Here is a 22,806-nt window from a genome sequence, read left to right as displayed (position 1 = left end):
ATAGGATCACTTGGTGATTCATGCCAGGTGGACTCGGGCAGGGTACAGGCTTTAGCTGACAGCACAGGCTTTAGCTGGCAGCTTAAATCAAGAGCCCTAGCTCATCACCATTTTACTATACTGTCTCTCACAATATAGAAAACATTACTAAGCATTGTACCTGGCAGAGGAAGTATTTCTGTTAGCTGTTATGACACGGCCAACAGAGAAGTCAGAATGCAGAGTAAATCACTAAAAACAAAGAAACTTAATTCTAAAACTCTCTTCTTCACTAAAATCTTTACAATATAAACGCAAAAAGAGCCTAAATAACTTTTTATTTTTTAGTAAGATCTGGCTGTCTAAAGGTAAACAACAATGAATACAGAAAAAATTGAATATGTTAAATTGATGATCCAAATTGTAGTTGATGTACATAGAGTTCAATATTCAAAATGGGAACTTCTAAAAGCATGTTTATTGCAATGTTATAGAAAATAATTGGCAAAGGCCTTATTTCTCACCATCAGAAGACTGATGGAATTGTACAGCCAATAAGCACTATAGTTTCAAGACTTTTCAATGCTATAAAGATGCTCATGATATAATGTGTTGTTACATAAATATGCTCATTTATTAATTGATTCCTTAATTCATTTAAAAGATGTTTACTGAGTACCTATTACTTGCTGGGTGCTGGGTGCTGGGGGTGGGGCTAGGAGCTGGCCGTCTGGTCTCTGCCTTCAAGTAACACACATCAGTGCCCCTCTCATGCATGATTTTGGTCTCCTTGTTTCAGTGACCCGCGGCCAACCATGGTCCAAAAACATTAAAAGGGAAATGCCAGAAATAAACAATTCATAAAGCTTAATTGCCCACTGTTGGAGTAGTGTGATGAAATCTCTCCCTGTCTCGCTCTGTCCCATCTGGGATGTGACTCACCCCTTTGTCCAGTTCTGCACACTGTACCTACCTGTTTATACACTCCCTGCCTGTTTATCAGATACCAGTTGTCACAGTATCGCAGTGCTTGTGCTCAACTGACCGTATTTTACTTCCTAATGTCCCCAAAGTACAAGAATAGTGATACAGGCAATTCGGACAAGCCAAAGAGAGGCTGTAAAGTGCTTCCTTTAAGTAAAAAGATTAGTACGGTACAATAAGATATTATGACAGAGAGAAAGAGACCGCATTCACATACCTTTGAATACAGCAAATTGTTATAATTGTTCTATTTTATTATTATTTATTGTTGTTAATCTCTTACTGTGCCTAATTTATAAATTAAGCTTTATCATAGGCATGCATGGATAGGCAAAAACCGTATATATAGGGTTTGGTACTATCGGCGGTTTCAGACATCCACTGGGGGTGTTGGGACATGTCCCCTCAGGATAGAAGGGACTGCTGTATAGTCTAGCTTTTGAGGGCAGGCTTTGTCAACACACCGACAGAGTCCCCTTCCGGGGCTTAGTGTTCTTATCTATAAAAAAAGGAGGCTGGATTAGATTATTGTCAAGGTTCTGCAGCAATTCAGTTCTATGAGTGGAAGCCGGATTCTCATCCAGTCCAGCATAAGGACGTTCTTTGGTGGGTCTGCAAGGTTGTAACTCAACTGAAATACAGCAGTACCCTAAACCTATTCATGTGAGTTCCAGTTAGAGCCATGGACCCTCTTAGGTTGTCCTAGACTGAGGCGCTGCCTGAGGTATGAGAGTGTGCAGACTAAAACCCAGAGTCCCAGGCAAACCCAGGGGCTTGGTCACCTTACTTCCAAGTCAATCTCTCAGACTTAGACGCTAATGTCATTTTAATTACAGAAACCTCAAGGACCCCTTTTGTGGGGTTGGAATGATTTCGTGCGCATTATGAAACTGGAAGAACAGGAACTATGCGTATGTCGAAACCCCACTCGATTGTCAGAAAGGTTTAGGAAGACAACACGTGTGGTGTGAAGTTAACAATGATCACAGCAGTCACATAATTAGCAGCAGTGGAGTCATCATTCTCGGAGAGCTGGTGGAGCTCGTTTTAAAACTACATTAATTCGGAGGCCGGAAAGCACACTGACAATCTCTGCTAATATTTCAATTAGAGAGAGACATATTTTTAACTTTTAAAACTTGTGGTTTTAAATGGCATATTGTATCTTTGTTCTCAAAATATCAGATGTGCTTTTAAAGATTATTCTAATGCGATCATCCTCTAAAGTACCATTTTGCTTGTTTTTCCCTCATTTACCACACAGATCAGTAAAGTTAGGCTAATACCCGTTATAATGTTTCTTCAAACAAGCTAAAAAACCTCAAGCGGAGGTGGGGGGACCAGGGATTTGTAGGGTCTCCACATGGCCAGGTCCAGGGAGTCCCAGACAAGGAACATCTCCATTTTGAAAACAAACTGACAATATGTCATTTAAAACCACAGTTTTTAAAAGTTAAAAATACACCTCTCTCTAATTGAAATATTAATAGAGCACTGGTTGTATTCTTTCCGGCCTCTGAATTAATGTAGTTTTAAAACAAGTACCACCAAGCTCCTTACACCCACAGTGAGACCTGGCTTTCTGGGGGGGCTTTTGGGCCCTTCTACCCACTTCCATTGTCCTTCAAAGCCTCTGACATCTGCAATAACCGAAATAAATAAGTATTAAGATAAAGTCCTTTTCTACGAATAAATTTAGGACCCTAGGACTGCGTGAGCGCAACAATAGTGATTCAGACTTGAGGATTCTGAAAAGAAACAAGTGACTTTGAGTTAGATGTCCTTGTCCATTGACTGGGCGTTTCCCCTTCATGGATCCAAATGACAAAGCACTTTTTTAAGGGCCAGTTGATAAAAATAATTCTGAAACGCCTTCGCAGAGTTATAAAATGGCAGTTCCTAAAATTTGGACCCATGAATCAGTCAGGCAATGCATCAAATTTCCAAAAGCGGGATCCAATTGCAGACATCTTTGTAAATGCTATGCCTGCCTACATTTGTCTCTGTCTGTCCCACAGCAATCTTCCCCACACACAGCAATCCCCATCCTCCCGCCCAAACCCCCTCCTCTCTCTGACACATTCATTTCTTCCTGATGATAATGCTCCTTCTGTCTCGAGCAAAATAAATGCAGTGGTCAAGTAGAAATAGGCAGAGCTTCCTTTCTCATGCTTACGTGGGGGCAGAGGGAAATAAGTTTAAATGAAAGACATGCTGATTCGAAAAGAAACGCATCAAACAGTGGAGGGATCGAGTCTGCTCCTCTCACTGGCGCTGCCAGCGCCTTACAATCTTTGGTGAGCGGTGTCAGATTGTGAAAGGGTCGTCCCACCTGTTGGCCTGATGTCCTGCTGTGGTCTTGACCACCTGGCTGATAGGGGCCAGAACTTCCATTACTATACCCCGAGAATGGCACCACGGTACACACTTACTCTCACGTAGCCAGCACAATGCTTCGAGATGGTTATTGCTATCAACCTGCTTCAGCGCCAAGGAAACCAGGACTTAAGGAGGGAAAGGGACTTGCCCTGAGAGACACAGCTCACAGACTGCAGTGCTGGCTGGCCTCGAAGCTCAGATGCTCAGGCCTGACCTGGCTTCTTCTTAGCTGGGCTTCAGACCATTCTTGCGAAGTCTCTTCCAAAGCTGGAGGCTGTTACACATCGCGTCTCTAGAAGGAGTAACTGCCCACGACCACTAATGGCGTCAACTGCCCCAGAGCTGCCTCTGTGAAGTCCTACTGTGCAGGGTACAGCATCCTCTCCCTGCCATTCCCAGATAGATGGGCTGGAAAACCTAAATGAGACTCCCGAAGGAGGTTGCGTTCTATCCTTCCGGGATCATTCAAGTTCTGTATTTCCACCGCAGGCCCACCTTCTTTCAGACAAACTCCAAGCTACATATCATCAGCATGAAAAAGGGGGAAGCAGATAAAAGTATGACTCATAGGAAAGGTTCTAGACTCAAATTGCTTTGACCGTTCTTAACTCTTGTTGGGCTATATGCAGGACCCTAGGGGCAATGGGCCTTTTTGAAGAACTGTCGTTCCACTCTTTGTCTGCCTTCTACCCTGAATCATAGTGTCTTCTTTCCCTAGAACCGTCTATGGCCCACTGTGACCCACTGGTATCTACATGACGGTATCAGGATAACATGAAGGAGATGGAAATATGGGAGCATTAAATGTTTATCAGTATCAATGAAAGAAACTAAGAAATGCTATAGGGCTCCAGACATAATAAGATAATTGACTGGATTAAATTTATACGGTATTCAAGGAATTCAAAGATGGTTGCATGTAGTAATAACGTATCCTTCCAAATTCCCCAGAAGTTCAAAGCTTGGACATCAGGAAACGTCACCATGTTCTTTTACCCAAAGTCGTTCAGTGCTAAGGGGTTAATAATAAATGCTTTAGCTTGAAGCAGATTGTCCAGTAAGTACCCAGGTCTTCTCTGGAGTGTGGCTCTGAACTGGCCACTTGGAAACTGAGGCTCAGGTTGAAGACCCATTCCACCCCTGGCTGCGACATCCTCCCTCTTCAAACAGGCTGCAGTCTCAATCCTCCGCTTATTGGAACACAACTTTCACACCCAACAAATCGAAAGGCTGTGATTACAAACTTTCAGAAACATCTGCAGGCTCCCCCATTAGCGTCGTGTCGGAATACTCCTTCCGGCGGCGAGGGTGCGGGCCAGTTCCACAGTCACGCGTGTCGCACACCCAGGCATGTGCCCACAGCCCAAGGACCCCCGTGCGTTTGTAAGACAAGGGTTAGATCTCAGAAACGACTCTCTCCCGGGTTGAATTCTGTCTGTTTCTCAGCCTCCGAGCCCAAGTTCTAGGCTGCGCAGGGACCGGTTCCCGCTGTGCCTGGCGGCCCTCCTAGCACCGGCTTCTTTTTTTGGGGTTTGTCTTTGGCTGACACACGGCCGTGTGCTTTGCCTCGCTAACCCAGCCGCAGCCTGTCGCCCCCAGACAGAAAGCGGCGGTGGCGCAGGGCGGCGGGGCCACCGGAGAGCTCGGCGCTGCGCCTTTGTCGCGCGGGCTACAGATGGTGCCCAGCACGCGGCGGAGCGGGGCGGGGGCGGGTGTGTGGGGGGCGGGGGCGGCGGGCGGGGGCCGGGGGGGGGGGGCCCGGGGGGGGGGCCCGGCGGAGCAGCCAATCAGCGCGCGGCCCATCAGCTGACCGCCTTGCTTACACCAGGTGCACGCCGGCTGCGCGGAGCACAAAGCGGGCGCACCGAGGCGCCGGCCGCGAGCCCGGGAGCCGGGAGCCGGGAGCTGGGAGCTGGGAGGCCGAGCGCCCGCGCCCGCAGCGCCTCCGGGAGGGGACGGGACCCGCGGCGTCGGCCCGGGCGTCGGCATCCTCGCGGCGGCCTCGCTCGGAGCCCCCGGCGCCTTCCCGGGACCCGGCCGCGCTGCCCCGCCCTCTGCACCCACTTAGCCCACCCGCCTCCCCACGCCTGCCGCCTCTGCCGGCCCCCGGGAGCTGGCCCGAGCCCAGGCCGGCGCGGCAGCTGTTGCGGGTGTCGCCGCCTCGCCTACTGTGGCGGTGCCCTGCCGGGCCCCCAGGGAGCCCGCGCGCCGCGCTGGGGAGGAGGCGCCGCTCCTCCGGGGGTCTCCTCCGCCCGCTGCTGCCGCGCCGCCCCGACATCCCCGCGGCCGGGCCTCGGGGTAAGTGCTCTGGTCCGCGGGCGCTGTGGGCTGCGGGGAGGGCGAGTCGTGGCCAAAACTTGGCAGCGTGGCGACACCGGGGGGGTCTGGGAACCGCGGGGCATATTGTGGGCCTGAGGGGAAGAAGGGGGCGCGGCTCGTGGAGCTGAGAAAAGGACCAAGTCGGGGAAACGGGAATCCGGCCACCCGCTTCTCCCACCCACCCCCCGAACATGTAAAACGCACACGGGGTGGGGAGAGCGACAGTTCGCAGGGAAGGCCAGGCAGAAATAGCAAAAGGCGGCGGGCCGGCTGGATTTCGGGGACCGACGCAGGGGAGGGTGCAGCGGGGACCGCGAGTTAGGGGGGCTGCTGGGGGGTGAACTGGGAAGGCGGCCGCGCTGGGGACAAGCGCGGAAAGAGGCCCCGGGAGTGGGGGAGAGGGCCGAGCGAAGGGAGAGGAAGGGGGCTGCTTGTGGGGAGCAAACGGACGATGCTGGCGGTGGCCTGGTGGGGAAAGCAGGGGGCCAGGGGGCTCACTGGCGGGGCGCTGAGTGCATTGGAGCCCGAGCCTTCAGCAGCGTCCACCTGCGCGTCGGCGGTCTCAGTGGAGACGGACCTCACCCTACACGTTTGCAGCCCAGAAGGCTGCCAGGGATGATGAAACGTCAGGGACGCCGCCGTCCGCTCCGGGGAGCGAGCCCGCGCCCGGGTCCCCGCGCGGCCGGCGTGGGTAGCCAGGAAAGTTTGCCAGCGAGCGTCCTTTGTGCTGCGTGGAGAGGGGTGTGGGCAGCCGCCGACTCGGCGCCCCCCAGGGAGTCCTTGCGTGGCGGGCGGGAATGTCCGGCCGCGAGAGGGGCGCCGCGCAGCCGGAGAGGTGCTCAAACAGGTCCCGGGATGGTGGGTGGCCAGGGACCCGGCCTGGGTGCGCTGCGTGGGGGAGTCGGCCGTGGTACCTGCCCTGGGGCGGGGGACCTTCCCCTGCGGGGCTCGCTGTAGCCGGGGCGCCAGGAACAGGCACTGAGTGAGTGAGTAAATGAGCGACCTGCGGGGATAAATGGTGTTGAGGCTTTTGAACCACATGGGTCAAGGCCAAGAGCGCAGGGAAACGGACCCTTCTGGAGCTCTCATGGCACCACTAGCGTTCTCATTCCCGGTCGCAGACGATAAAGGAGACGTGGGATTCCTCGAGCAGGTATTGCTGAGTGGGCTTCAGCGGGTAGGGTTTCCCGAAAGACAGTATGTTGTTTTGTTTTTGCCATTTGCTTTGCCATGGGAGTCTAAACACTGACTACCGCTGGAATACGCTGGTGGCTTCACTTTCACAAGCGAGGACCAGAGGGGTGGAAAGTTCAGGAAGGTGCTTGGATCAGTGTTAAGTCTAGAGTAGAAGTGGTGGTGTTGGCTCTGGGGCCTTGTGTGTCCCCAAGTCTCTGATTTGCATGCAAATGTGAGCGAATCCTGGCAGATGTCTGGCCCCTTCCATTCACTTGAAGGAATTTGAAAAGACAAGGCGTCCTTAGTTAACAATAGACCTTAAGAAAATGGAATAGGGGGCAGGGTGAGGGTTTCTGTTTGGGAATTCCATCGCTTCTGACACCTTTTTTCAGGAGCCAAGTTCTCCGAGCTATTGTATTGGAAACTTCAAGTACTGCTTGCTGGTTACCTGGTTGTGTGTTTTTGTGCAACAGTCAGGCTGGATGTTCTGAGCTGGTGAGGAAAATGTTTCTGTGAAGCAGGCAGTACCTTTCATCCACTTCAGATGGTTTGGGGTGATCTCTGAATGGACCCTTCAACTTTTAGTTAGAGTTGAGTTTTTCTTTTAGTAATTCCACCTCCCACTCACATTTGCTCTCCGTCCTTGGAGATGGACAATCGAGGAGGGAAAAGTTGTCATTGACCTAGATGAAGTTCTCACTAGAGTGTTCACTGTCGAGTCAGATTTCTTTTAGTTGTGAAGGCACCAAACTTGCAGAAATGCAAGTGATGAAACCACCGAGTTCCAGTCACCTGAGAGGTTCTCAGGCCACAGGACAGAACGACTGGGCAGGCAGTCATACAACAGACCTCAAAGCAGGGACAAGTCTGCCTCCTCTAGCATTAGCTAATAGACCACTGCCCACCTCCTGGGCTGTGGGGCCGCTGAACAAAAGGTGGGCCGCACGTGAGCCGTGAGGCGGGGGTTACACCTACTGACAAGCCAGCCTAGGGGCCTCTTTTGTCCGTCTCAAACACTGTGGAAGGGAAAAAGAACCTATTCACTGAACAGATTCCGTCGCTGTATTCTATATATTCACTGAAAGGGACATTAAAATACAACCAAAAAAAAGACAACATTGTTTGAGGGCACAGGGTTTGGGAGGGCGGGGTGGGTGACAGATGTTACTCGCCATTGTACATGTGTCCTTAAGTTATTTTTGCTGGTTCAGTGACTTTTACACATAAGGCAGGACTTTCCCAGGAGGTGAAAAATTAAGTCACATTTAAGGAAGAAAATGTTAGATAGCTAAGATTACAGTTTCTCTGTCTTAGAGCTGCTGAGAACCCAGAAAGTACCGAATCATGAGCATAAAGTCTTCTGTGACTTGAGCCTGGGATCCTGTCTTCAGTGTGGATTGGAGGCTAACTGGAAAATACACCTGACATTTCTCAACTAGGTTAGAAACCATTTTATCGTGAAGTTATCACCTAGGTGTTTTTTTAAACAAACCTTGTAACTTGAAAATGACCAAAGCCTCACATTTGTGAGAACTTATCTTTGATCATCATCCTGCCTGCATGAAACCTTTATTCTGCATGTCTAATGGAAGGGAAAATTAGCGTTCATCCTTTGGTCAATGAGGAATAGAACTTATTATTACAAAAGGACTAAGAGAGGACTGATTATTAGAAAAGGAGTAATCTGCTCAATGAAATCTTAGACCCGATCCAACTGCAGACTCTGGTGGGAGACAGCAACACAGGTAGTTCCGGGTGGTGTCTGGATTCCCACAAAAGCAAGGGTAGAGCCACCATTGACCTCTCTGGTTAGAATCTCGGAAGGTTGGCTGCACTGATGGAGAAATTACCACGTATCCTAACGCAGTGACACTGACGGGAAGAAACCTGGTAGGTACCAGAGACAGTCGGCCTCTGCAGCGTTGCCTTGCTCCTTCCTAAGCCAGTTGGATATGACTATAAATAATCAGAAAGGTAGGTTTTTTTATGCCACCATCAATAAGCCATAAATAAAATATGTTCAATTACAGGAACTGGATGCCATTTTTTTTTTTACTAGGCTTTCCTAATGCTGTCTTATCATTTATTTTTAAGCTACAAAATAATATTCTTCGAATGATTCAATTGAGCACTAATGTAAGGCTGCTCAAATATTGTGTTTAATTTTCCAAAATTATGATGCTGAACATCTATTTTGGGTTAAGCCAATCTGGAGATAAAGCATATTCCATTTTAGAATCATATTTTGGTTTCTGGGAACAATGGAAGTAGCTTCAACTCATGAATAGAGCTTTGATTAATATTTTATTCAGGATGAAATTATAATTATATAGATGAAGTCAGGAAAACATGCATTCTCTCTTATTTTGGCTCAGAGTGCAGAATAGAGGCAAAAGATAAACCTATCTGTAAAATCCAATGCTTTAGTGACCACGGGAAGCATTCATCCTACAGATCTTCTTAAATTTAGCTTGCTTTTAAATTTTTCTTCTTTTAGACCATTAACGTTCACTTCTAGTTTATAGGCATGTTCCAGGCCACAGCCTTCATGCCTCAAAGTGTAGGCAAATGTATAATAAATGGCTTATTGACATTGCAACTATAATTAATATATGGGAAAATAATAGAGACTTTATTTCCAGATGTTATGGCCACCCTATAGGACTGTTAAATATATTATTCTATAATTAAAGCATGTACCATTTTATGTTACAGTGTTTTTCTAAAGGAAACAATCTGTAGGCTTACATATTATATTTTTTACTTTTTGGCTATTTCCAAAAGGTCTAGCAAAGAGAGGATACTCTTAGGCATGATGTCAGTTACTTGGTCAGTAAGCAAACTACTATCTAGTCATAGCTAGGTGATCTGGAATCAGTTTCTTAACACCCCTCCCCGCCCTCACTCCCTCAGTTTCCTCATTTGTAACATGACAGGGTTGGGTGAATGGGATGGGAAGGACTAATTACATTAACAGTACGGTTGCTAAAAGGTTTGTGGGAGCTGTGCCTCCAGCCCCACAAGGAACCTAAACATTTAGCTTGCAGGGAACCAATATATACTTAATACACTGAAAACCATCCCTGAGATGCAGAGAGACTAGGCTTAAACTTGGCAACAATAGCACCAAAGGTCTGTCAACTCTGGCTCGGGGGTCTCCTCCTCCAAAGATGCCACTGCATTTACTTCCAACGTTCGGTTCTGAAATCTGAGGACTGAAAACTGCTCTTCCAGTGGCTTATTACCTTCCATTTACACTCTTTATAGCTCAGACCTGTTATTTGAAAGGTCTGATTCATATAAATGAGTTGTCATTTTCTGACCCAGGTCATCCTGGCTCACATCTATTATAACACTGGCCGCCATGTGGATTCTACAGCTCTCCCCTCATTTGTGTCTGAAACAAACACACTGGTGGCATTTTCGGGTTACTGTAGTGACATTAACAATATCCATGTGATATGACATCCTTCTACATGAAAGGTTTTTGTGACAGATATTTTGTAGATCCGGGAGTAAAGGACAACTGTTAAAAGTTGAGAGAACACATAAATTCATCTGCCGTTTTCTGGAGCCACCGCTTCAATCATGGGGGGACAGCCATCCTACAAGGGTGACCAGGAAGGAGCAACCGCAAGCCTTTGGCAGACAAAGATCACGAGGGTGACCTTTCCATCGTGCCTAGCCTCCGCAGGAGGGTGCTCCTTAAATGTGCATTTCAAAATATTTGCTCTTCCTATTTATGGCTGTGCTTGGTGAGATAACGTATCAGCATAGCCAATTTCCATTCATACAGGAAAAACTGGGCAACACCCACACTGAATTCCACCTCAGTGTGACCCAGGAAGCCAAAAAATCAGTTTGCACTATTAAGTAGTAAGCACAGAGAGAATCTTACTTTGGGCAAACTAAAACTTGACAAAGAAGGAAAGGTTGCTTAATTGCTTTCATGCCTATAATTTTCCCCTCTAGAAAAAAAATGTTAGCATGGCAACAAAGAATATCATTGACCTGCATTGTTATCTCACAATAGTAATAAGTCTTCATTTGCATCCATAATAGTCACTGTAACCAAGTACATACAGGGAGTCAGAAGGCACAGACCCATTTCCCAGCTCTGACACCCGTGACCGAATGTGTGACCTTTGAGGTGTCCGCACCCTCCTGGGCTTCCCATCCCGTCCGAACTGTGTTTGGAAGGATCCCGGCGTGCTGGGAGACATTTCTAGTAGTTTTGAGTATTTCCACTACAAAGAATTTGATCTCTGCCCCAAATGCCATGATTAAATGGAGAAGTAAAGGTTGTGGGGACCTCTTTTCAGCCAGGTATTTTTATGATTCCTAATCCCACAGCTAAGAGATTTTGTTGTGGTGGTGGTTCTTAAAAAAGATTTCTCCCCCTAATATGACAATTTCCCACCACCTCACCTGGGCCCTCCCGAGGGGAAGAATGTTACCTGGGATAAAGGAAGTCGCTTATGGTCATGGAACACTTATCCACCCACTAAATCCATACTGAGCGCCAGCTGTGTGCCAGGCATTACAGGAGCCACTCAAGCCAAAAGAAATTAGCTTGATTTTTCTGCAGCCTGTACATTGAGTCCATCATAAGCATTACGTTTCCATCAATCATGGATTCTTCTACAAATATTTATTGGGGGCCCAGTGTGGAAAGGCACTCAGCTAGCTCTACCACAGAGGTTTCCAACCAGGGGTGAGTTTGCCCCCTGGTGGGACATTTGACAATATTGGGAGACATTTTTGTCAGTTACTGTCACAACTGAGGGCGAGGGTGCTGCTGGCCCCTCGTGGGTAGAAGCCAGGGATGAGGTCCAACGTGCTGCAATGCACAGGACAGGCCCCACATGGCAGTGGAGTCGAGGCTGAGAAAGCTTCCCCCGTCACCCTGGCTCCGCCCTCAGTGAGTGTAAGTCCAGGGGTTCCAGAGAGGAGACCGGCAGGGACGTGCCGCGGTGGTGAAAGTGTGAGCTGCAGGAGGACGGACCGAGCCTTCGTTCCCATTCTGGCTGCAGCAGCGGCTTTGAAAAATGGCCGGTTCGTTCACAGAACAGGCCATCAGCTGAAATAAGGCATTCAGGAGACCGTTTTAGACCTAATCTCACTGCACATGGCGAGTTAGATGGCTGGTTGAGAAAAGGTGGACCCCTTAAGTTTGTCCTGAGCTCTAAACTGGGGATGGAGTTGTTAACTCCTTGTAGGATGCGGTGAGAGTCCAGAGTATCTTAAGGAGGCAGGAGAGGAGGCTGGAGACCGAACCAAACTCAGTCACGAGAGACGCGGGCGGCAAAGCCACATAAAGAGAAGACGGACCAGCTGACACCACTCATCACACTTCATGTTTCAGAACTTCAAAGCTGGCAGATTCCTTAAAGCGCATATGCGTCTACTTGGACTTGTGACATCCTGAGACACCACATACATCCTCCCTTCTCCCCTTTTCCAAGAACCAAAGGATCAGAGCCATGGAGAGGTTCAGTGTGACCTTGAGAAGTCACCTACCACATCCTTAAGGTTGAGCTGTGAAAGAAGAGAGGCTGCAGGCGTCCTCCTCCTGGCACTGAATGTGTGTAGGTCACATGTCTAGTGAGAGGCTGGAGCCGCCATGAGACCCAAGGTTCCCTGCTGCTCGGACCAGGGCCTTTCCCACTCCTCGCGGCTGCTTCCTGAACCATGTTCTCGGAACAGGTAGTAACATGACGCAGACTCGGCTTTGTAGCTCTTGGGTTACCAGAGAGCAAGGACCTGGGAGGCAGCAACTAAAATGTGTCATGCACGGAAATTTAGGTTGGGTCTCCTAGATACTCAGGACTACTCGGACATTCTAATATCGTATTTTAAGCTGGCAGACCTTAAAGCCTAAAAGATATCCGTGACCAGCTGGGGAGAAAGGTTCACGGGGGAGTGAAGCCAGGGTAAGAAAATGAGATCAGCCAGGACGTGTGGAAGGAACTGGGGATGTTATGCCTGGAAGAGATTCAACAGTGTGTGGTTTGGGGGTGTGACTTTTGCGTCTTTCTGCCTCACTCCTCTGGGACTGTGTCATGTTTCCTGTGAGGAGGTGGACCGAGAAGCAGATGACTGGCCGCTAAAGTCCTTTTCATCGTCATAATTCTGTGATTGCCAAGATCATGAGCGAGAGTTACACACGACGTCAGGCCTGTCCTAGCGCCCTGAGGATACAATCTACGGGAACTCCTCAGCACATGATAGAACCACAGAGACGCGGGAGGGGCACTTAACTGGATTTGCCCACTGGGCTTCCAGCGGACCACAGTTCTGAGCGGTGAGACAACATGCAGCGCCCCGCAGGACCAGTTAGCTCTGCTGTGCCCCACAGGGACGGCCGACCCCTGGAATCCCAGCCAACCTCCCCTCACACTCATCAACTCATTTCCCACCGGGGAGGCCAGGTGAGACACCTAGGTCTCTTCACAGCCATCCGAAGGGAAAACACAAAGCACGTGGGCAGACGCTGGTGAGATACGTTCTCATGCATTCAGGGCAGCAGTCAAAACAAGCCTAGTGAGAAAGTTTCCAAACACATCACCCTCGGGGTGAGCAATGGATGAGATATTTGCTCCAGGTGATCAACAGGAAAATCTTAAGAAGGGCTCCCGAGTCTCCTCCCCAGGGCCCACCATGTTCCCTAACACAGTGTGATAGCAGGGGGACAAATGACGTCCAATGATATTGTGTCTTTCCAACGTGCCAGGCACCGTCCCTCACACTATATGCATGAACTCATTTAATCCTGACACCAACTCTAAGGTAGCTACCCCTTTACAGCTCAGGAAACTAAGGCACAAAGCCAGTGAGTAACTTGCCCAAGGTCACACAGCTAGTATGTACTCAATAAATGTTTGTTGACTGAATGAATGTACATGTTTGAGAGGTGAGAGTCCTTTAATCAAATTGTGTTTAGAGCAAGCTTTCTAGGAAGATACCTTTTAAGTGCCGGCTCTGTGACTGTGGGTGACAGATGCAGTCCCAGAGCTGGTAGGTGGCAGAGCCGGGATGTGAACGTGCGTCTGTCTGACTCCGAGCCTGCACTGGTAAAGCACTGGGCCATGTGTCTTCCTTTTTAATTGCAGCTATAAAACAAAAGGATTGGACTGGACCAGCTCTCCGCCCATCCAGCTCTAAAAACTCCATAATTCCATGATTAAAGTAAGCTTTATGGAAAATAAAACATGATGTATTTTCTTTGTTACTTAAAATTTTGAAATTTAGCCTGGTATTTTTATTGAACCAATCATCATTGAATTATCCTTTAAAATGATACTGGAATTATGACGAGCATTTTAAAATGGTATTTAAGACATATAATTTTAAATGGAGGAAAATGCATACTTAAATATTTCATTCTAACAATCACCATCATACTGCCTGTCAAGTTACATCATCATTGTATACATTGAGACAATTTCTAAAGAGTGAAAAGGATCTTTCTGTTACACAGAAAAAAGACAGAAGTAAAATGATCAATTGTGAAAAAAGATGCTGTCTTTGATATTTGCAGAGATAAAGAGATTGCTGAATCTTATGAAAGATGTCGAATGATTTTTACAGGAGCTTAGAATTGCTACCAAGATTAAAAGCTACTTGAGATTTGCTTCTGAGGACTGTTTTGCTTTAAGGGGTCCCTCTGACATGCAAGTGGTGCAGCAGAACCAGGCAGGTGACTGCCAGTGTCACGAGATGCCCAGCCCACAGCAGCGCAGACAGTGGGTAATTAGACAGGTCTTAGAGTTGGGAAGAATTAGTTCCAAAAGTGCCGCTTAGCTCTGTGGTACCGAGAGATTGCAGTGGGCCTCAGTATGCTCACCTGTGAAATGGGGATGACGACAGCAGGACCCGCCTTCTCCTGTTATCGGCCTCTTTCAGTGAGATCCTGCATACAAAGGCCTCTGCAGCTCTGGGCCAAGGCTAGTCTGTGGTAATCAATGGGTGGAAGGGGTGCTTTTCTGCTGAATTCTGGCACTTCTGATGACCTTGGGGTCTGCATTCCAAGGGCGCTCATTCAGAGGCAAGTGGAGGGACGTTAGGAGACAATGGGATTCAGACTAGCCGTCTGTGAAGTCAGCAGTTCACATGGGTGTCACCCTTAGTGGCAGACCCCAAGAGAGCTTGATTTTGCCCAGACATGCAAGACATCTGCAGTCAGCTGATGTGTTCTGAGAGAAGTGGCGCGCGTGAACACATGGGAGCCTTTTGGTTTCTCGATTCTGTTCCGTGTTCACTCTCTTCTCTCCCTCTGAACATATCACCATGCCCCTAAATTGGATTTCACGGAATCGTCTTTTCTAACCAAAGAGAACAGGTTTGGTTCAGAGCTGCCGTTCCCCAAAGTAGAACTGAATTCAGAGAGTATCAGACTACGAGAACAAGCGGCTTCAGCTCTGTAGATCCCTTGTGACATAACAGCGCCACGTAGGACTCTTAGGACAACGCTGGCATGATGTCCGTGCTCAGTAAACCACGCTGTACCTCTGCTACTGCTCACTCTTAGTGTCACCCCTTCATCACGTCATCACCTTGCTTCCTCACCCCACTGCAAGGCTCCTGGGTGAACTCAAAGCAGGGTGACCAATGGTCCTGGGACCAGGGTCAGTTACAAAACAAGACAAAGTCACATTGGGTGACCTTGAGGAGACCCCTGGTATAATGACCCCGGGACAGTTTGTATGACAGCCTGATGGCCCAACCTTGTTTCTGCTAGCAGGTTTTCATCTACACATGAAACAGAGGGCTGAGAATACTCTAAAGTAAGTGCCTCATTTTCTTTGACTTCTTTAGGAGCAGGAAGTCATAATTATTTACAAAGAACTTCATATTCATTGCCCTGCTTCATCTCCCTAATCAGAGCTTCCCAGTGGGTCGGTGGCTGCCTTTACAGGAAACTGAAGATATCATTACTCTTACCCGTTAGGGACAGTCAGTACCACCCAGCTAGTCACCTCTGGCTGCCCTCATGGGCCAAGAAGTAGGGACAGCACATGATACAATGCTTAAGACACACATGACAGCCCTTCCCTTTAGTCATTTGGCAAATAGCGGCAGCACCACCCCCATGCAGGGCTTTGTCTGTGAGCTGGGGGTATAGTGGGGTGCAAAACAGATGAAATGCGCTCCCTTCATGAATCCAGTTATCACACAAGTAAGTGTGACGGTGGCTGTACTAAGGCCAGTGAAAGCGTACACAAGGCCCGAAGAGAATGTTACAGGGAGGCTTCTCAGCGAAGACATTCCAGCCAGAATCTCAAAGTGAGAGTTACCCAGGCACAGGGTGCAGGAGGAGAGCTGAAGCCAAGGCCTGGAGGGGCAAAGAGCTTGATGGGTTTGAGGGCCGAGAGAACGCAATGTGGCTTAGAAGAGGAAAAAAGAGGGATCATTAATCTCACACCTTCTGCCCCCCTTCCTCCAAAGTACACGTGGGGTTCAGAGAAGACAGAACTCATAAGCTGTTTCCCGAAGGGAGAGTTTGCCATCTGTACGGACGAGATGGGATGTGTGGAATCTAGTCATGGAAGGGGGGAGACAACAGAAGGCTTGAATTCCTGGAGACCAATCGCAGGAACAAGGGCTGGGGGGCCTGGGCTGGCTGAGTGGCAAGTTCCAAACGCCTTGGCCACCCTAGGGATAGAGCCTTTCCTTCCCCTCTGTGTGGGCTTGGGTATATGGCTGAACTTCTGGACTCCTGGTTAAAGGTACAATGTACATGAAGTGGGTGCACAGTCTGTCTGGTTTAGTTTCCTGCCTTCTGTTCCCTGCTTTCCACTGCTTTTCCCCCTGTAACCCATTTTCCTTTCATTGTAGATGAACCCCTGGTTCAGACTCTGGCTAACTGACGGCACACCATGTATGTTGCCCATAGTTGTAAATTTTATTAATAGGAGTTTGGGAATATCTCAAAAACTCCCTCCTGCTTGGCACGCCAATGCTTCGTGTGTGGAAGGTCGCACAATCTCCATTCTGTGACTTGCACTTGGCCACGTCTGGCTGGTGTCAATATGAAAGGGGACTGGTGTTGGGTGTGCAGGACTCTCCTGAAGATTTAGATGGTGAATAATTAACTGCATTAGGGCGCTAACGACCGTAAAACCTGGAGGGCATTGATTTGTCCTCTGTGGAGAGATCTTTTCTGCCGGATCGCAATGATTATGGTTCATACTACAGAGATCACTGAATTATTATAGCAGTGCGGCCCTGTGGTGACTTAGCTCCTTCTTTGTGTTGACATGGAACCACCTTCAGACACTGTTGCCAAATGATTACCAGAGCAGATGATGGAGACAGAGTCCCTTATTTCTCAGTGACACGCAGTGCTGTCCTTCGTACTTGGCCTGAGCTTTGGGGCAGTGTCTCTCGGCCTCCTGGGAACCCCAGCATTCCTAACCTGCTTTTCTCTCTGTGCCTCTTAAGATCGTACATCTTCTATACTAGGCTTTATGTGAAAAACATCCAAATTTCAGTCTGGCCACGACGTCACTGCCAAAGTCTAGTCTTACAGTTCTAAATGGCTGCTGGGTATGTTCACCGTAAAAGTCACAACATCGCTGAAGGGTCATGAGGAGGCAGTGGTTTCTAGAATCCAAAATGAGCTTCTGCAGAGGAACAAAGCCACTCCAAACTGGCCCGGCAGGAGGGGAACCGGAGGGGAAAATACTCTCCCTTCTCTCTCTTCCTATCCTCTAATCACACAAATGGAAGTCCATCCCACTTTCAAAATCAGCTCTTGCATGCCCTTCTTGTTCTGGAAACCTCTCTCCTCAGAGTCATCCACACTCAATGCCTTGGTGTTATTTTAACGCTTTCCTACCCTCTCCGCACATCTAGTCAGCGGTAATATCTAACAAATGCCTCTCTACTTGTAGTTCTCTGATGTCTCCTAAAGAGCCCTCTCTGTTCCTCTCACCACACCCCCAATTCCAGCCCCCATGACCTCTTACTTCCTTCACTGTAAGTGCTTCCTTTGGGGTTGACCCATGAGTTACGTCCCCTCTCCAGCCTCTCTTACACACAGCTGGCGGATCCATCTTTCTGAATTATAGAAACCATCTCACAGTTCTTTGTGCAAAGACATTTGGGGGTCCCCACTGGCTATGAGACTGCTGGATAGTTCCCATACCCCTCCAGGTCCACCCTGTCCTTTTCCGCGTTGCTTGGAATTCTGGGAATCAGACTCGCATGGTCTGTGTCAGTGGGTCCTGGGCCATCTGTTTTCATGCTTCGCTTCTGCTTCCTGCAGCAGCCGGCTCAGGGGTGTTTCTCCGTCCTTTGTGAGTTCACCTTCACTTTGCCCATGCCTTGTAAATGGCCCCTTTTTAAAACCTTCGTTATTCACTCCCCTTTGAATGTGCCATCTGTTTCCTGCTAGGCCTCTGACAAGTATAGTAAACGAGAGAAATAGTGGAGCGCGTAAGGCCGGCTATACCGCGGCTCCATCCTACCTTTCTGTCTTGATTTCCATGCCTATGTTGGCGGACTTTAAAGCCCATTCAAAGTGAGGTAGCCCCCACTCCGTGTACCTGTTCCCACTGTGCTGCCCTGGTGCCTTTACACCAGTGGCATGCCGGTAAATGTGTAACAGCTGGTTCTCCAAAAAGATAAGCCCTGCTTTATACAGTTGGCCAATTGCTGTGGTGTAAGCAATCTTAAGCTACTAACATGATGTCTCTGAACTTGGACTTGTAAAGAAATGCTCACATGGGGAGGCCAGATGGCTCAGTTGGTTGGAGGGCGAGCTCTCAATAATAGGGCTACTGGTTCAATTCCCACATGGGATGGTGGGCTGCACCCCCTGCAACTAAGATTGAAAATGGCTACTGGACTTGGAGCTGAGCTGCGCCCACCACAACTAGACACATCTAGACTGAGGGACAATGACTTTGAACTGATGGGCCCTAGAGAAACACACCGTCCCCCAATATTCCCGAATAAAATTTATTTTACAAAAATGCTCACAGTAACTCAGGGCACTGGTCTGCATAGAACTTCCCCCTCCCCCCACTTGCCCTGTCCACCCCCCACCCCCCACCCCGTGCCAGGGCCTTACACAGAATTGCTGCTCTGTAAGTTAATCCATCCCCAGCAATCTTGTGGGCATTTGGAACAGTACCGAATCACCAGCCACATGTTCATGGTACTATTTCTTAACCCAGGATTTTTTCATGAGTGCTAACATGGCTGCTAGTTACAGTTTTGAGACATAAAAGCCTTGAAGCAAAAATAAGCTACCTGTATGTTTTTATGCCAAGTTGCCAAAGCTTATTACTTAAAGTTGCTTGGTTTTTCAAGAAAAGAATTCTCATTTACTGGTCTTGTTTTCAAATTACATCCCCGTTATCTTCATTGAAATATAATTTGAAGTAATAATAAACCACCATTAAAATATAGTTCCTCTCTATTATGACCATTTGAACATTCTAAATTTAAATTATCTCCCCTAAAACCTAAAACTCTGCATACAACTTTAAAGGTGCCTGTTAGTTCTACAAGTAGATAGATAAGATCGCAATGCAATTTATTCTAAAATGTATTTTATTAAGAAATAACCTTTTTATTTAGTCAGCCTTTCTAAGAGATAACTTTAATTTTGCTTCATTAAAAAAAAATGATTCCCATATTCAAAGTTCAAAAAGTAACTACAATTTCTATTAGAAAACTAGGAGGTAAGGTCATAAAGATGATCTTATAATAGCATTGTAATATTTTATATTTTAATGGTTATGAATGACAATATGGATATTCAACTAAAGTTATTTTTACTTTTAATTTAATAAAACATGTGAAGTGAAGAGTGACTATAGAAAGCCCTATGATTGATAATGTGTGCTGACATTTTAATGTTCTCAGCTGTTCCTTTGCACCATTTGATTACACAAAGCCTAAACGGTAATTAAGGGCCATCCGGCTATGTGCCCTGGAGGAATTACGGTGTCCAGGTCATCCACAATCAGAACACTGAGTCCTGGACCATCCGTCTCAAGTGCACAGTAACACAGGGGACACTGGCACCAGGAGAATCTGTGACGAGGGACGATTTCAAATTCAGGGAGGCAGCTTTCACCTGATTTTAATTTACCAACACAATTTTAAAAACCTGATTACCAGAAATCTTAATTAACTAGAATTTTTTCCCTTTGGAGTCTACTGTTAGCAGAAAAGGAAGAATTGGAAGAAAATAAGTTAATAACCAAGACTTCAGATTTGGGGGAAAAAATCCAAAATGAGTTCATTATCAAGGGCTGGGAGTAAAATGTGTGTGTGTGTGTGTGTGTGTGTGTGTGTGTGTGAGAGAGAGAGAGAGAGAGAGAGAGAGAGAGAGAGAGAGAGAGAGAGAGAGAGAGAGAACCTTCCTTATCAAAGGCAAGAAAGTGGGAATTAAGGATTGAAATGAAAAACTTTCCAGAAAATTAAATTTGCAAATCCCCTGAGCCTAATCTTCTGGTTAACCAAGGTTTTATCCTACAAGTTAGTTTTCTTGTATGTACATAAGAGAGGGTTGCAATGCACTCTCAGTCTTTACTGCAGGTCCAGGAAGGCAATTAAGGCAGGTGGTATTACAGAACGGGCCCTGACTTCAGAAATCACCAAACTCGGGGGCAGTCGGATGGCTCAGCTGGTTAGAGCACGAGCTCTCAACAACAAGGTTCCCAGTTCAATTCCCACATGGGATGGTGGGCTGTGCCCCCTGCAACTAAGATTGAAAACGGTGACTGGACTTGGAGCTGAGCTGCTCCTTCCACAACTAGAGTGAAGGACAACTCCCTGGAGAAACACACTGTCTCCCAATATTCCTCAATAAAATTTATAAAAAAAAGAAAAAAAAAAGAAATCCCCAAACTCGGGTTTCATCTCAGCTTTGCACCAACGAGCTGTGGAAACTCTGACAGGTCACTTAACGTCTGAGCTGGAACACCATTTGTGAAATGAGAGTAATCGCCTCCACCTCCCCTGCGTGCTGTGAGAACATAGACGAGTAAAGCACCTTGTGCTCTGCCTCCTGTCCTGTGGCCGCTGTGACACTCCTTAGAGACATGGGGCGCGGGGGGTGGGACTGACACGCCTCCAGAGGGAAGGTCTGAGCAGGCAGGCACACTTTTTACTATAGTCATTCTTTCCTATATGAATGATGAAGAAAATAAACTTCTTGAAGTCCTTATTAGCACAAGCAGTTGTATAAAAATCATTTAGGAAAGGAACTGGAAGCCAAGTTTATTTTAAGAGTTCAGGGACAGATGGCTTTATTTTGCTTCTTTAAAAAAAGATGGCATTCGATAGAAATACAATATGCTTGAGGTCTCTCAAGTTGAAGGGCAGATGCTGTCATTCCCCCGACGCTGCTGTTAAAAGACAGCTGGAGTAGAACTTCTCCGCTGAAGATCCGCACACCCCCAAATACCGGTCTCCAGATTGTAGAGGGACATTTTAATGTGCACGGGCTACGTGCGTGACGTCTTTCTCAGTCTAAAGTTTAAACAGCACTTAGTTTTCTGAAATTCTAGGCAGTCAGACTCTAGAGAAATATCACTAGATCAGAGCTAAAGGGATGGGCTCCTACCTTCAAGACACTGGATTTTTTTTAAAACAACAAAATTTCATTTAAATGCCAGATAGTTCATAAAGATTATTATTGGATTAAAAATATAACAAAAAGGGTCCGGCACTCTCGTTGAGCAAAGAAAATTGCAATAAATATTCTGAAATGGATGTTAAAACGTTTGCCATTTTCTTGATGAGAAGTTATTTTCACAGTCCCAGTAACTGTAGTTCGGTCTGACAGAAAGGCAAAGCTGATACAGTCTAATGGAACTGCTTGGCTTGATTTGTATCCAAAACTCTAGGCTACCGGTAGCAGCAGCCGACAGACAAATTGGCACTTTCCGTCCCAACCATGATGAGTCTGTTTTTCCAATCGTCTATCTGCAGTTTCAAATGTATCATCAAGAGCCATTGTAGCAACTGGCTGCTATGCAACACCCATTAGCAAGGCACGAGGAAATCCATGTCTACAGTGAAAATATTCAGCAATGTACTGTGAAGTACCGAAGAGGAAGTAATGAAACAAAAACTTCAAAGCAAGGCAAAGGCTGCCAAACTAAGGATTCACATTTATTTAACATTTAATCAGGTCGGTCATCACAAAGCAGTTATTTCATAGAGACGTATTATGGGAGGAGACTTAAAACAACTTGTAAACGAGCTAAAATTAATTGATTTCATGGTAGTTTTTATGTCACCGTACTTGCCGGTACTAAAAAAGGAGCAATGAAAGAGCCCAGTTGTTGGTTCGTGTTTTGTTCTGCTTAGCTTTTCAGTTCAGTAATGTTAAATTGCTACTTTATGATTCCAGCTATGCAAATAGCTCATTTCTCACAAAGAAAGACAAAACAAACTTTCCTAATCCTACAAGTGATTCAAACAGTAGAGATTATATATATATATATATATATATCCCTCCCCTTCCCCCGGTCCTACTTCCTTTGCCTGTCACAGCATCTCAGGTTTAAAAGGGATTTGAAAGACCAGAGGTTGAAGAATTCTTCAAACTGTATCTGGTGTATGACTTCCATAATATTGGAGAAAAACTGATTTGGGCACAGAGCTGGCATAGCTCATGAATAAGTATTAGTCTTGCTTTGCTAGGTCCTAGAAGCAGGAGCTATAAAGATCACCAAGTTTACAAGTTTCTTTTCAAATGAAGAAATGGCTATGGCCCTCTCCCTAAGATTGACAGGCAGGGGTAGGCAACGGCCCCCTTCGGAAGCAGTTCTTCTGTGCAGACGGTGTGCAGGGGGGAGGAGGAGGGCGAGGTATTTCAAATGAGCCTCCATCAGGGATAATCAGGACGCGCGCTGAGGCTCTGGCAGACTGGCTCTGTGTCTGTCCTAGGAGTGCCGTAGCAAAGCTCCAAACACCAGGCGGCTTCAACAACACAGCTGTGTC

The 22,806-nt window shown here is 47.2% G+C and overlaps 1 protein-coding gene across 1 annotated transcript in view; it reads left to right on the top strand.

The window, feature by feature from the left end:
* Positions 1-5,187: 5,187 nt before the first annotated feature.
* The window catches only part of LRRN1 (leucine rich repeat neuronal 1), a 36,308-nt gene continuing 18,689 nt past the window's right edge, over positions 5,188-22,806 (top strand). Inside the window, exon 1 of the mRNA XM_081072741.1 lies at positions 5,188-5,640. The gene's annotated coding sequence lies outside the window, so the exon portion shown is untranslated. The remainder of the gene's footprint in view (positions 5,641-22,806) is intronic.

The sequence above is a fragment of the Rhinolophus hipposideros genome, assembly GCF_964194185.1.
Source record: "Rhinolophus hipposideros genome assembly, chromosome: 14".
NCBI lineage: Eukaryota > Metazoa > Chordata > Mammalia > Chiroptera > Rhinolophidae > Rhinolophus > Rhinolophus hipposideros.
This window is presented reverse-complemented; position numbering and strand designations above follow the sequence as displayed.